Source organism: Corvus moneduloides, chromosome 4 (genome assembly GCF_009650955.1).
Source record: "Corvus moneduloides isolate bCorMon1 chromosome 4, bCorMon1.pri, whole genome shotgun sequence".
Taxonomy (NCBI): domain Eukaryota; kingdom Metazoa; phylum Chordata; class Aves; order Passeriformes; family Corvidae; genus Corvus; species Corvus moneduloides.
The window spans coordinates 6,424,028-6,440,011 of NC_045479.1; the positions used below are offsets into that span (position 1 = coordinate 6,424,028).

The window sequence follows — 15,984 nt, forward strand, 5'->3', positions numbered from 1 at the left end:
TCTGAAATGAGTTGGACATTCCTGAAGGGTGATGGGTGTTCTCCACGGCCACTGACACTGGGGAGAGCGAGAGCACTCAGCCCCACACAGTGGGGTTCAACACCTTGCAGAATGGAGCCCTTGACAAGGCAGGATTCCTGAAGGAAAAAAGGAACATGTGATCATTTGGCTGAAGGGAGCAACATGAATCTGCAGTAACCTCCTCAGACCACTTCTCTCCTTGCCAAATAGCGTGAGGAGTGATTGGCAAGTTGTGCACATTACAGAGCTGTTCACTTCCAGACTGGGGCAGCTGGCTCCTCTTGCAGCCTGCCAGGACCAGGAGCAGAGGCACAAAGCCAGAACATAACACATGCTGGCAACCCAGAGCTAATGCATGGCCTACTGTAGTGCTTTGTCAGGAGTGAAAGGCTTTACTGACCACATAAGCACACTGGTATTAGAAGTGACAAAGTTCTGTACCTGAGTGACCGCTGCTACACACGTGCAAAGTTCTCCCGCTCATGTAGTTTCAGTGGTGTAATTATAATCCAATGAAAAAATATCCAGGGTAAACAAGCTCTTGGGGGGCACTGCCAGATGACACAGGTCAAAGCAGCTCTCATGTTGCTCAAATCTGTGTCCAAGACTGGGAAGAGAATCAGGGAGATGCCCTGCAGATAGCACTAGGTCTTTTGCTGCGCTTGATCTTAAGTGAAACACTCCACGGAATCTACTTCATGTTCCTCAGAGACCTTGGGAGGCTGATGAGTGTCTTCAAGTTCCAGTGAGAAGGGAGAGGTGAACTGAGTGTATTTGATAACTGGAAAGCTGTCTGTTTCATTTTCATGACTGTGGTACTACCTCAATGTGGACAACCAACTGTCACAAAGAGTTAATGACTGACTCCAATGCAAAACATCAGCCTCTCCGAACTAACTGAGATACACAAGAACTCATCAAGTAGCCTCAAATAGAGCAGAATGGAAATTAATAGTTCAACTGCCTTTAAGATGTGACAAAATGTTTTTAAAAGTATTTCAATAACATGTGTGTGTATATATATATATGAGACACCTCTATTTTAATGTCTTTCTCTGAGAAACAGCTCGCTCAATTTATCTGCCTCTGATACCACCACAGTGGTTCTGCTGTTTCAATCCTGAAACATCAGTCTTTTAAAATGTTTCTGTTTCATTTTCTCATTTTCTGGAAACAACTTCCCCTTCTCGTCCACAAACTATGAACTGCCACTGATTGCTGGAAAGCAAGGACATTGCCTTCTGGGGACACAAGAAAGTGTGTTTTACGTCACAGGAAAACCAGACTATGAGGTATTGTAGGAGCAATGCCTTTCTGCTCAGACAACTCCTCAACTGCCCTAGGTCATAGGACAAAGCCTCAGGAAACAGGTATATTTAGATACAGTCATGGCTGCAAAACTTGCAGCTACACAAAGATAAGGTAGACAGATTTTCTACAGCACTACCAATATAAAGGAAAAATTATTAAAACTCCTGGAGGAGCCAGAGTAATTTCCTGTAGTTCACTCCATCTGCTTTGGGATGCAGTGCTGAACTTCTCTGGGTGCCTGGAACCTGAACCATAAGCTGTTTACTCCCAGCACCTTCTTCCTCCCCGCCAGCAGCCTCTCCACTGTGCTGGAGACAGGCACACAAACATGCATCGTCAGGACCCAAATCTGCAAACACTTCAGCTGGGAAACAGCACTTAGTCCTATGAACAGTCCATTGACATTTTACATTGCACACAGCAGCAAGTGTCTGAAGATCAGGTTCTTAGTGATTATGTGATTTACAGGTACATCACTTCAGGGTCAAAACAATGCCGGGCATAGAAAGGCAAATAATTCTGGTCTCTCTTAAAGTAGTAAAAATCCCCCAAATCAAACACCAGTACCTAGAATTAGATCCACAATCAAGTGACAGAGATTACACAACATTCATCACAAGGTTTGCCAGGATTTTCCAGCAGAAAAGACCCAGAAGGAAATATAGATCTACTCATTAGGACTTCTAATATCACAGAGAGTAAATTACTTTTTAAAAACATCTTGCATTACAGGGAATATTCAATCTCAGGGGAAACAACCAGTCTCTCAGCAGCTCACACTTTTGGCAGCAGCCCAAGATAGCATGAGGCGCAAATCACACAAATGCCTGAGTTTGTGTAAATTCTGTGCTCAACATCTGCACGAGCTTTCTTCCTAACTGTAAAAAAATCCTAGTGCATGTGTGTTTCTTTGTCCGAAATTCAAACATCATATATGTTATTAGACACATCAGAAAAATTATGATTGTTCCTGATCTGAATCTTTTGTCCCCTCACTCTACCAGATACGTAACACCCCATGTGACTGATCACGTATTGACAGTCAATTAAAACCAACAAAAAACAACAAAAAGAAGGCCAATCACAATGCTGTGATTTACCTCCTTTAAGGGACTAATTTCTGTTAACTTAATTAAATTAATTTAAAAGGCCTAATTTCTGTTAAAATGTAGGTGTTATTACCATGCAGGAGGTATTGAGGACTAGAAATGTGATTATTTGGGCATTACAACAATCTATAGATATTTAAAGCATTTAACCCCAGAGAGGGTTAATGTAACACAGGAAAGTAACATTAGAACTACTAGGGTGAATCGTTGAATGGAAAAATGGACAAGTTGAATATATTTGAATGTGGAATAATGTCCCAATAAGACAGAGCTGATACTGAATTACTTGACATTGTTTCCGCGACAATCCCTGAAGAGCATTCAAAATCTACTGTGTTAAAACATGCAAAATGAGAGATGCATTAGCACATGAAATTGATTACTTATGCAAGCTGTTATAACAGAGTTCATCACCCTGATTTTAAGAGTAATGAGTTCATCATTGTCAGTAAAATGCATCACTAGAAATACTTGGTTGAGGAAAAAATACCCACTCTGAATATAGACATTTTCTTGGTCATCCACCCCTCTTGTTTCAAAACCAAGACATACACCCTCTTCAGCGCCTGTAAAACTGGTAGCACCTGTACACCACGCCAGGATATTAAGCTGTTCATATCATTTTATCAATGCTCTTGAGATCTCTGTACAGGAGTGAGTAGTAACCACCACTTGGTGTGGTTTCTGACCTGCTTGTTAGCAGCTCAGCCAACTCAGCTGGCTGGTTCAGAGTTTTTAAAAATGCAAGCTGACAACAATATGCTCTAAATGTTGGACTAAGCAATTTCAGAGTGCATGTTTAGCTTACTGTCTTGATTCCTTTTCTTTCATGTTTGCTTGGTAAGAAAGAAATATTCTTGCCTTATAAAAGCTGATCATAGACAGACAGACAGCATTTATCTGTATTTATTTACCTGTAGTACACAATACATGCTCTATTTGCGCAGGGAACACTCTTAGTCTGGACACATGATATTGGGAATGCTAGAATCTTAACACAATCCTAACTACATGCTGTTTGAATCCCATTAATCCCTCCCAAAGTAAGCCAAAAATTGTATTTGGGAGTTTTCCTTGTCAAATCTTCTGTTACCACTCAGAAATTTACTTGTGGATTTTAAGAACCTTATACTTGCTCGGGATCACTAACTGCTTCCCCCCAAAGGGAGTTCTGTACAAGCAGGATTTTGAGAGGACCAACATAAAGCCCTTCAGAGAGAGGTACAGTTGAGTAGGAAGTTCTGATATGTCTGCCCAAGAGCAAAGTAGGAGAAATGCAGCTGTCAGATTTCTGGGGCATTGTGAATTCAGGAGGAAAATTAAGTACTGAGGCAGCAGGTAGGAAAAAAAAAGGTTACAAGCCCATTCATAAAGTCTCTGGTTTTTATAGTACAAATAGACATCACCAGTGACGGTACATGCTGGATCAGACCAGTCAGAAGGACAGGCAAGTGCTGTAGGCAGACCACAGCACATTTTTGTGACGTCATGAGAGAGAAACAAGAACTTAGCTGAACACAAATAACTCACATTTCCTTCAGTCAATTTTAAGCTTCAGTCTCAAAACTACTTCACACTTAGCTGTGTGAAGTTCTCCCACTAACCCATTCGACCCTGTCCCTTCTCTCTGGTCCTCAAGTAGTTCACTCCTTATTTAGATTATTGAGACACACAGTACTTCTCTCTTAGCCATCTATGGATTGTTTTCCTACCTGAATCCCAGATTGCACAATGGGTATGATTGCTGCTTACCTAATGTTTGTTATAAATCCTGTGACAGCATTTTTTCCTTGCTGCTCCACAAGAGGAAATAGCATTTTATTTGAAATGCTGTGCTGAGTGTCAACATGAGAGGCGTTTTAAAAGAGCTGAGAAGTATGCTGTCAGGGAAATGTTTCCAGGCCTACCTTCCCTCCCACATCCAACTGTGTTGAAATAATCAAATGCTATACCACTTGTACTTGGGAAGAGGATGACTAACAGCAGCTAATTACTGCTCAATCTGTTGCCCTCAGCAGCTATTGGTCTGAATCACACCCCCTGGCACTAAGGGGCACAGTTTGTGGTGAGGTGCTCTGGAGGCACCTTAATTTTTGGGGTCTTCCTTAGGAGGCAGCAACTGTGACAAGAACTGCTCAAATTAAGATCCTATCACAGAAACTGCTGCCACCACGCCTGACTCAGCAGTGGCCTGAACACCCTCTGGGTGAGCCTCTCTGGGTCAGCCCTGTCCTGCTGGGGCCCTGGACCAGCCAATGTCGCACTGCATGGGAAGGAGAAGGTGGTCACAAATTTCTTTCTGCTCCATCCTTCTGCAGCAGAGACTGAACCTAGCTCAGTGGTACTGGATATTAGCTCCTGCTTTCTTCCCAGTTTGCTGCTGCAGTAGCAAAGAGTTGGCAGAGGGCCTTCTGTATCACATTTGATCTGTTGACACTTGCAGCAGTGCTGGACTCCAACACTGTGGGAGTTTCCGTCTGGAGAAATATGGTAGCCCTTCCTGCCTCCTCATTCCACTCCCTACGGAAAACCTCCCTTTTGTTTTCCCAAATTCTGGGCCAAATAAAATATACCAAAATAACACTAGAGACACAGAAGGAATCTCTTGCCTCAAACTTGGCCTCGGAGCAATACATGCAACCATTAGTTGTCTCACAAGTGAAGTCATGTGAGTGGAATCCAGGCAGGGTTTAACCAGCAGGGACTGCAGGTTTGCCCTGGCTGCTCTGCAGACAGATACCCCCTTGTTTGTGGTGGCCAGAATGACCACTTACTCTGCTTTCACGCCAGGAGAATCCAGCATTATACTCTTCAGCTGGTTAATTTAAAGCTTTCTAGGAAAGCAGGGACAGAAGGTCTTGAACTGTGGTGGTGTAGCTGCCTGCTGGCCAACGCGCTGTCACATTTCACCGTTGCACGGAGAAGAGGCAGGAAAGCAACGCTTTTATCAGAGTTGTTACAGTTCCTGCCTCATTCCTGAAGCTTTTCATTATTTCAGGAATATTCTCCTGAGTAATCATGCAATTCTGCTGCACTCATATAATGTATTCAACACCTGACACCTGAGCCAGAGGCTGACTTTCTATAGCATAACCCACCTGCACAAAGGAACCAGTATTACCCTGTCTATGCAGAGCACAGCTCTGTTACAGGGAGCCTTGTACATGTGGGACAGCCAGCCCTGCTCAGAGATGCTCCAGAGCCTCATTTCTTACTTGGGATTCCTCAGTGTCATTCCAGGCTCAAACATTACATCATGAAAGAATCTGGGATTTGGCCTAGAGCTGATGATGTAGGATGGTACTGTTCTTTACTTAGAAGTAAGATAAGCATTATTATCAAGCTTCTGTCATCGCTGTCTCACCTGGGGCACCTCTAATGCATCACAGCTCTGCACAGTTAATGGTGCAGTCCCTTTAAGACAAGGGACTCAGTGAAGGTTTCTCTAAAATGTAGCTTCTCTGTTTCTGCTGACGTGTTTGAAAAGCATACTACTAAGTAAAACCTGTTTAATTTATCCTACCTTGTACAGATTTTCATCCCTGTATGCAATCAGCGTCAAGACAATATGTCTGATGATAATGAATAGCCACACACTGTGTGCTGTAACTTCAATTCTTTTTATGGAGCTTTAATCTCCTCCTGGTTCCATCTGCCTTCTGTTCTAACAAAGGCCATATGGCTCTTCAAGACACCTATGCGCTGCTTAGGTGGGATGCAAGCGGCTGCAGTGGCACTTGCTCCTCTGAGGAAGTTTCCATTTCAGGTATGGGCTGAGAATGGGGTCCCTGACAGGTTGTGGACACTTCTAGGATACACGGACTGAAGGACCAAAAGGGATCCTCACCACAGCCTGCCTGGACACCCTGTTTAACCTGTGCTGTGGAATGACACCTGCTCTCCTCTCCTACATGTAAGCCTAACAGGCTGAACCACACGAGAATTGGAGAGGCATTCAGTACCTAAACAAGGTCCCGAGGATGCCCCTCTGTAACTTGTCTCCAGCCTAGCATGGAGAATGCCAAGTCAGCTAGTACAGACCGCAAGGCAATTTATACCAAATAAAGTGCTCAGCCTCCATTTCCTCCTCCTTTCTCTTATCTTCCTCTCCTCATCTGGTTCTGGTCTACTGTTTTCAGATGCAAATTGCTTGTAAAAATGTATATACCAAATATTTTATCTTAGAAAGAAGTTCTCCCTGATGGTCTAGCAGCTTCTCAACAGCAGCATTATTTGACAGATATTCAGGAAAGAACTTTATGCCTCTAGCTAGGCGTTCACACTTGACTATAATGTGCTCTCACCTTTATATGCAAACACTTCAGGGCTGAGAATGAGACCTTTATTCATGGATATAGCAGACACAGCAACTACCTCTAGATCACAGCAATTCATGAAGTGTGCTCTGGGTATCTACAGAGACTTCAAGGTAACAATTGCACGAATGTTCATAGGATCATGGGTCAAGTAACAAGAAGAATAACATTATTTAAAAAATAAAATAATAAAATGTGTGAGGATTCCAGCACTAGTCCACTTTTCCTGCTGTACAAGTCCTCCTCCTCTTACCTAACTTCCTCTTGTATGAACTCCAGGTTTCCTCAATTAATTCCTGACAAACAGCCTTGCTCTGGCTTTTGTGTCCTATGCTCCCCATTCTTTACATTTTTCTTACAGATGTTGTGGCTGAGATTTTCCACTTTTTTTGCTTCCTTTTATCACATTCCCTTGCTCTTGCACCCAGCTCCTCCTGGTTAACTGGTTCTCCACCTCTGTCTGCCTTCCCATCCTGCCTTCCCACCTTGGGTGTCATCAGCACCTGCCCTGTGCTCTGAGCCTGCAAAGCCTCCATCAGTGGAGACCTTTGAGAACAGGTTAGACTCACATTTACCAGAAATAGCGTGAGTACAGTTCATTCTGCCTTCGGGCAGGAAACCAATTAAAGGACATACTGAGGCCCCTTCCAGACCTGCATCTGATTCTATTATCCTTCGCATTAGTGGCAGAGCAGTAATGGAGCCACACTTCTTGGCACAAACATTTCCAAGCGATTGTTATCTTGGACTCTTGGGCTTGCAGCTGGAGATCCCCTTCTGGCTGCCTGCAGGGGAGCACAGGCTGCAGCCAGTGCCAGGACTCAGCCTTGCCATTTTGGCTTCAGCAATGACTCAAACATCCCAGATTCGTATTTCCATAAGGTTATCAAATTACACTCATTTTCAGTTATTCTGTGTTCTACAAATATAATGACCATAGATACTTCTTACTAAAATTCTGATTATATTTGTATGTGTCTTTTTAGGTAATTCTGCAGGTAATGCAGGCAGCACACAACACTCCACAGTACATCCTGAAAGCATTTGGAGTATAAGTACTCTTTCAATCAGCTGATGAGTTCGTTGTCAGGTGTGCAGGTAAGATATCCCTGTTAAGCAATTCAGCTCTTTCAAAATTATTAATTTTCTCCTGTATTAAATTCCTTGGTTTATAAAGAGTAAAAAAAAATTGCTTTACGGCATGTTGAAACATTCTAGAATGAATGCCCCATTATACCCATCCAGCTGCAAATTGCTGTTATCTGTTCAGAACAATTAGCCTATTATACATCCTCTCAAAACCTGATACCAGCCCATCATCTTGGAGCCCGAAGTATAAAGCCATCCACTAACTTCCTCATACTTTGGATCAGCCGGCAAAAACAGCTCGGTGTTCCAGCATCCTTCTCCATAGGGTTGCTCATTATCAGCTATCAGCTTTTGTGCTATCAGTTCCACACCGAGCACAAAGAAGAAGCCAAAGGGTTCGCCTGTGGTTTTCTATTATTTTAAGCGCTTTGGACTGAACTTACATCAATATTGTTACTGGTGTACTTAAAATAATAGTCGAAAGAATAGATGACTGGAAAAAGGTGAGGTGGTTTGGGGAGGAGGAGGAAATACCAATGCTGCTGGAAAAACAACTTTTTTTTAAAAACAGTGTTTCAGTGAGGCAGGTCTTACAACAAGCACCACTGACTTCTATGGAGTTGCTCCTAAATTGTACTGAAAGAACAGAGGAGAGAGTAGAAATTTTATGGAGGTATGAACCAGTTAAAATATACAAAACATTTCAAGCAAAATGGATCTTTGAAACAATTAGGAGTTTTCAGAACTCTGGTACAGACCGTCCAAAGCTCAAAGGCTTTCAGGCTTGTGCAACCCTCTGAAGTAAATCCATGGAGCTCACTGGGCAGAGAACTCATAAAAAGCATTTTCAAAATCAAGGGCCTGACTACTATATAGTTTCCTTGGAACATTAGGCTGTCCCTCTGCTGTTTGCCAGTCTTTAGTCACCTGTAAATCACAACATGATGTCTGCTTGTGGGTCATAGCAATTAATTTCATTTCTTTCTGCCTATTCCTTTAAAGTACTCCTGGCTAGCTGTTAGTCTGAGAGGGAATTTGTAAGTGTAAAACACGATTTGTTTTTTTTTTTACTTGTGCTCCATATTGTTTCCTTACATTCCTTTTCTGTGGTTCAGTTTTCTCATTGTTTTTATTATCCTTTGGATCTCTGTTTTGCTGGAATACAGGAGCACCTCAGACAGATACAGTAAGGCATGGACAAAAAGCCCGTGAAAATAAAATCTTGTGATGTGAATAGAACTTCTCTTTTTCTTCCCGTTGCTTCCAAAGAAAAGCTAATTGCTGTCACACCCAGCTCCACACTGAAACAGCACACAGCAGGCTGCTCATACCAACAGGGATGCTCCATCTCCCAGTGCTGCTGGTGGCACCATCCCTCTCTGGGTACAAGGTCTCCACCCCTGTCTGCTTCAGGGCTATTGAAAGGTAAAGGTTTAGGTGGGGGCTGGCAGAAGGACACGCTGTCCTTTTCCCCCGGCTGCTGCTCGGAGCAGGGCGTGCTGGCCCTCTAAGAGCTGGCAGAAGCAGCTGGTCCAGCTCTGTAATGACAAGTGCACAGGTGTTGGGAATTTGCCCAAGGGCATGGGTCCCAGATGAGGGATGCAAACGGGGAGGAGGAGATGCAGTGCTTCGGAGGGGGATGGACACAGAGACAGGCCAACACAAAGGCAGCCCTTTCCCTGGGGTATCCAACAGGGACTGCCTGTCTGGGCAGAAGCACGACAGGGATTTTTCCTGTTTGGTGGGTTGAATTGTTCCTCGCCTTTGATTCGTTATGGGGAAAAAAACTTAAATTGAGATGCTCTCAGGCGAGTGCCCAGGGTGTTCATTATCATAAGCTGGCAGGAGGCAAGACTGTCCTGTGATGGTAAAGAGCCGGAACTTCCCTCTATCAGCACCTTTCCATCCAAGCTGCTTGTAAAGCTATTCTGCTTTCTTCCCCCCATCTTCACCTTCCTGGCTGAGGGATGCACACTGCCAGCAGCCCTGAGTGATGAGGGAAAACATCTGGTGCTGATGTTCCAAATTGGGGAACAGGCAGTGAAGGCCCAGAGCCTCTGTCTGCAGGTGACCTGGATAAAATACCAGTTTCCAAGGATGCTGGTTTCATTCAGGCAGCAAGTGCTGTCTGACAGGAAAAATTCCTTTCTATACCAGTTTTAGAAGAAGAAGAAGTACTCTTCAAACAGTAATTCTACTATAATGAGAAGGCAAAAACCCCAAGCAAGTCAGGATGAAGTTTGATATTTATAAATTGTGGATTTTGGAATCCTGGTTCAGGCATCCAAAAGCAAGATGGTTGCTAACTCATAATCCCCAGTATGCTTTCGATTTGCTATGGATTATATTTTGGGAGAGACTGCGATTCTCTTTTGCCTTAGCTTGAGGTAAGCTTGTAACTCCTACGGGATGGGCAGTCACAGATGCCTGGTGTAATTGGTTATCCTCGTCAGCACTTACACAGGACTGGAGAAGTTTGTGAGAAATGCTTTGTTATCATATTTCTTTGCTTCTACTGCACAGGGGTGGTTTTTTTGTAAAAATTATAACAAACCAAACCACTCTTCATATTAGTTAATGGGCACAGAAAAAAGAATTCCTGTGGGAGGAAATTTTTTTCTAGCATAATGATAGATTTCACTAGGAAAAAATTCTGCTTATTCCAAAATAAACTGTTAGCATTCTAAGCCATTTCTGTGGGGTTCTATCTATGATAATCTAATCAGGACTATTTTTAGAACACCAGTGCATAATAATATTAGGCAGCACTGATCTCTGAGACAATTTGAGACTCCCAGTCGAGCTAGAGATGTGTACCATAAAAAGCCCCATCACAGATTTGCCCCTTTGTTACAGAGGCTGCCAGACAGATCAAGGACTTAAAGGGCCTGCCATTTGAAGTCTCTGCAGTTTGAAGATGTACTGTCAGGGATCAGTATGGAGAAGGCTTTTGTTCTGCTGCTAGAGTAAGTGTTTGTAGATGAAAGGAGAACGCCTGCGCCTGGGCCATCAACCTGACACTTTTCAAGACATGAAATTCACTTAGAACTAAGCATGGGATGGTGGACTGAAAAATAACATATATTTGTTTTTCCTTTGCTTACTACTTTGAGGAGCATCCCAATCACTTCCTAAAGGAATACTGAATGCTGATACATAATTAACCTACCGGGATGGAGGATTTACAGCATAAAGAGCAGACGTTTGAAATGGCACAAGCAGAGTTCTGGGGCTACCTTATAGTAATTGGGGATGTTTCCATTACTTTCAGTGTGTTTTGATCAAGCCCTTAGAACTTCTGGAGGAGAGGTATTTGGTCATCTGGGAAAAAGATCTGTGTCACAGAACCATCACAGCAGTAGGTTTTTTTAAACATGAACACAGGTATGGTGTGGTCTCTTATTCCTTGAACAACCCCCTCAGATCCCAGGTGAAGTACACAGGGTAAGACAGTGAAAACAGGAAGTATTTTAAAGTCCACAGAGATTACTTTGATTTTTTAATGTCTTTGACACCTTTAACTTATGCAAAGGTACGTAGTAATCTAATTTCTTTTGTAACCCTGCAAAACTGAATATGAAAAGAGGAGAAAGGGTGAGTCACTGTAAATCTTCAGCTTATGTTAGATTGTCAACACACCTGGCCTTCTCACTTTAGCCATCACCCAGAGCCCCCACACACTCCTGCCCAGGACTGACTGACTTTATGCCGTATCCTCTGTTCAGAGATCTCCAAGCACCTAATGTTGTTCACCACCTGATTATTTACTGTAGACACAGAGAGCACTTGGCTCATCATTGCAATTCAGCCCCCTCTGGGATGAGAGACAGTGTTTTAGGCAGAGAGCAAGGATTACATGAGGGATCTAAGAATAAAGTACTGAATATCATGTTTTTAATGAGACTAGGAGGGAATTCTAGACAGAGATAAATGAAGAGATTTACAAAGAAAGTGACACAGAATTTAACTGACACAGTTAGTTAAATCCCTGATTTTACTTCTGAGCTTAAAGCACCACCACATAAAACATTGCCTACTAAATAACACGTTGGAGATTGGCTCAGGGGAAAGTGCTGCCAACACTGTTTTCTAATATTTTTAGGAGAAAAAGGACTGACCCTGTCTGCATTTTGAGTACCCTGTGAGAAGAACTTGTGCCCAGAGAAGCAGACATAATGGATGACTGTACAGATGTAATCCCACCAGTTGGTGTCTACCACAAGGGCTCTGCTTTCTGCCAGAAGATGAGTCAATTATGGATCCCTGGGAATCCAGGCTGGTATCAAGCACAGCACCTTTTCCTCCTCTCTTCTGTCCTGGCAGCCCGTGCTTCGTGGCTGAGCTAGGATGGACACGCTTAGACATACCGATACTTTTATTCATGCACATACAGGGAAAGGTTTGATCTTGCTCCCATTGCTAGATTTCAGTGGGGTTTAGTGGGCGCAGCAGAAAGAGACTCACTGGAGAAGATGCTGGCACCATTTGTACCAGCATTAATTTGAGATGAATTTCTGACATCGAGTGCCCTGCTCCGAATATATTGCAGTATAACTGAGAACAAAACATTACTCTAAAGTACTAAATTTACTGTTGCTGCTTGCATGAGAAAACAATTCTCTGTAACTTCCATGATCAGTGAACATGCCTCAGACCTTTGAACCAGATGACTTTGTGAGTAGCTGGATACAGCAGCCAAGTCTCATGTTCAAGCACAAAATAATGCAGGTGATCCCAGGCAGCCTCAGCTTCCCTGTGCTCACAGGGCTTGGCTGTGCAGGCTGAGGAGCAGATGGGTTGTTTGGTCACATTACTCATTCAGCTAAAGCTTAGCACTTTGTTTAATGCTTTGCTGTTTAAGATTGGAGCACTCTGCAGATTTGAACCTGTTCTTCCTACCACATCAAAGGAATCTGGATACTGGGCCAGATTTGGATCTCCCACCAGTTTTAACTGGTATAAACTATGTGAAACTGGTAACTGAACTATCTGTAACAACTATATTACTTAAGATCTTCAAGCACCTAATGTGAGCATTAAGCAAGTAGTGAAAAAGCAGTAAAGCCCATAATACTTTGAAACCAGTCAGTAATATAGAGATTGAAATATTTTAAGAGTGATTTGAAATCCAAAACTTTTACAAAATAATATTAAGCATCAGTCATTGTACGAGCTAATACTGAGCATAATGCAATGATCCTGTTAAGTACTTAGGCCAGGAAGGTTTTACAACTTCATTTCCCAGTGGTAATCAGAAACAGTCCTGTAGAAATAAGTGCAGTTATACTGGTGGAAAAGCCCAGAATTCAGACTACGGAGCAAAAGGAGATCATGTGTTGTTTAGTGAATCGCTGCAATCTCTTTTTTTGCCACATTCCCTCATCGCGCAAGCACATCTGGTGCTTTAGGAACATTGTATTCAACAGTGGTAAAAGGACACTAGGGCCAAGAATAACAAATGAAAAATGAAAACACTGGGGCCTAATGCTGATCTCATATGGGTGTAAATCAGAGGGATTCCAGCAAAGCCTTTGGAACCACCCCAGTGAAATACTTATTCAGGATCAAAACTGTACAGACCAGTGATTTTCAGGCCTGAAATTCTTCCATTCCATTGGGAAAATTTATTGCAAAATATCTTTAAAAGAGCTTCTCACAAATATCACAAATGCTGAGGAAGTGACAAAGTACAGCAGAAAGGCTCTAGTAGCTCTTGTGTCTGCACCAAGCAAGGTAAAGTACTTGTCAAGCCAGATTAAACACAAGTATTTGATTTGCAATTTGCAGCACAAAAAATGGAGTTTGACCGCAAATAAATATATATTTTGCAGGTAGTTACTGGATCAGTACATGTTTGCTCCTAAGCCCTTGAAAGACAGAGAAAGTCTCTCCACTGACTGCAGGGTGGGTTGTCCTCAGTAACACAACCTTCTGAATAATATACATTACTGCACTTTGTATTTCTGGTCCTGACCTGAGGCACTGCCATAACCACAACACTTGTAGCACTTGGCAATTTAACTAAATAGAATGTCTTAAAAACATAAACAAATCCCAGCTGCTTGTTGACAAAATCGTTTGAAGACACCGGACTTTAAAACCTCTCAGTCCCCATTTGTTGTAGGCAAATCCTAGAAGGGAGAAAAATGCGTGCATAAAGAAAACCACTTTTGAGCCTGAAAAATTCTGTTTGCCCTTGGAACCCCAGAGTAAAAACCCGAAAGTACATTCAAGACACAAATCCAATAACTGCATTGAATTTCCTAATCCCACCTTCCACCATAAAATCCCAACTATTTTGCCTCGTTGCTGTACACTTCTCAGAGCTAGATCACATCAAATTAGAACCATTGTAAAAACATGGGTCTTCCTCGTCCTGGAGACATGATGCTGAAACATTAGTAAACGTGTTGGTCATTGTCAGGGGCTGCTGGTTTTATCTCATCCCACTGTCCTTGTATTTTTACCCTGTTAAATAACTTCCCTCCTCCCTCCTGTTTCAAACACTGACGGAATCTCCCCCTGCGCTGCTGTCTCCCTTCAGGGCTGCTGTAAAGCTAACTGTAGTCAAGGGGACCTTTTGTGGATTTAAAGGGGCTTTGTAGGAGGTGCTGACTTTAGTTACCCTCCACACGCTTTTCTTTTAAAACATTTATTTGCAAATTACGTTTTCACTGTCTTGCAGCCACTGCTGCTTCAGTTGTCTGCAGCTCATCAATACTCTGGGGACAAGGCAGCCCACTGAGAATGATGCTCCAGATCCTGCTGTACAAAATCTCTCCCTATTTTTCTCCGTGTCCCTTTAGGTGAGGATGGCCTTTTAAACTCTACTTTGCCAGAAGTCAGTAAGCTGCTTGCTTTGTAAACAGAGGAATAACCTACTCAGGGTTGCCCCTTGTTTGACTTTGCATTCAATGAACATCAAGCCAAACAGCAGCGAGAATGCCTGACCTTAAAGACTGAAGTTCAGTAAAAAACTCTGAGATCTTGAGGCAAAGGGTTTCATATTACTGACTCCAGTGTCTTTCATTGATTAGACGTTTTACAACTGATAGTGGCTTTCAAGGTTTATTTGGAAACTTTGTCAGGAGGGCAGAGATGGGGGAAGGGAGAGAGTTAGCAAGGCTGAGGGTTTCTTTTGTATTTAGTGTATGGCATTAGGACGGGAATAAACAAAGGTGGCAGAAGGGAATGCCATTAACATACTATTTCCAGATTTACCCCTCGGCTTACTGCTGGGTCAGTTCTCTGAGGCTGTGGGTAGAGAGATGGGGGTGAACACTGGAAGGAGGGAGGGTGCAGGAGAAGGAATCTGGGAATTGTTCACTGCAGAGGACTTATTCCCTTCCTGCTTTCAAAATGCTTTCAACTCCAGCTGAAGCACATCAGAGCGACCCGAATATTATGAATTAGTCTGTGTGAACACCCCAGTTGTGTTCAAGCTTCACATTCTAGGTCCTTGGTAAAATGTCATACAGGTGAAATGCCACATAGGGAACCAGGCAGATTTGTTCACCGCATGCAAAATGTGCTCACAGGAAGGTCTGCTGCCAGGGTCAGAGTCAGGGAAGACTTGGTTCCAGCAAAAAGGGGGAAGAGACGAAGAGTCTTATTTTGCCCAGTTCGCAAGGGCCAGATTCAGAGACTTTCAGAAGAAAAGTTAAAGAAGCTTGTAAGAGGGACTCTTAATTAGATGAGTTTTCCAAGATTTATCCTGGAAAATGTCTTTCAAAGCTGCCAGGCACAGCAAGGCTGGGGCTGAGGCCAAACTCAGATATGGACCAAGGCTGCAAGCACTGAAGTCAGTAGAAATATCCACAAGGAAGTTTAGCTCTCAGCAGGTTTTAGGTTTAGAAGTAGAATGTAAGATGTTTTGGTAATCACCTGAGAACTCAGGAGAGAAGTCTGTGGTAGGGCTCACTGAAAGATCACGCAACGTTAACAATGATCATGTAACGGGGGGCTGTGTGTGTGCAGGGGGGCACATGTGCGTGCCTCCTGACCCACTGTGTTGAAAGAGTTTCAAGTATCAGTCTGTCTCGAGCTAAGGAGACAAAAAGAGAGCGTGAAGCAACCTGTAATTTCTGTAGGCTGTGGCTGAGCTGCTAAAGAGAGGGGGTGTGTGTTGGAATGCACAT

The 15,984-nt window shown here is 43.0% G+C and overlaps 1 long non-coding RNA gene across 2 annotated transcripts; it reads left to right on the plus strand.

The window, feature by feature from the left end:
- Positions 1 to 7,737: 7,737 nt before the first annotated feature.
- On the plus strand, positions 7,738 to 14,225 carry LOC116442359. 2 transcript variants are annotated; one of them, XR_004239528.1, is made up of 3 exons: positions 7,738 to 7,855; positions 10,703 to 10,812; positions 11,118 to 14,225. It is a non-coding gene; the product is annotated as an uncharacterized LOC116442359 (long non-coding RNA). The 2 variants fall into 2 exon arrangements; XR_004239529.1 differs by having other exon boundaries at positions 11,949 to 14,225.
- The last annotated feature ends 1,759 nt before the right edge of the window (positions 14,226 to 15,984 follow it).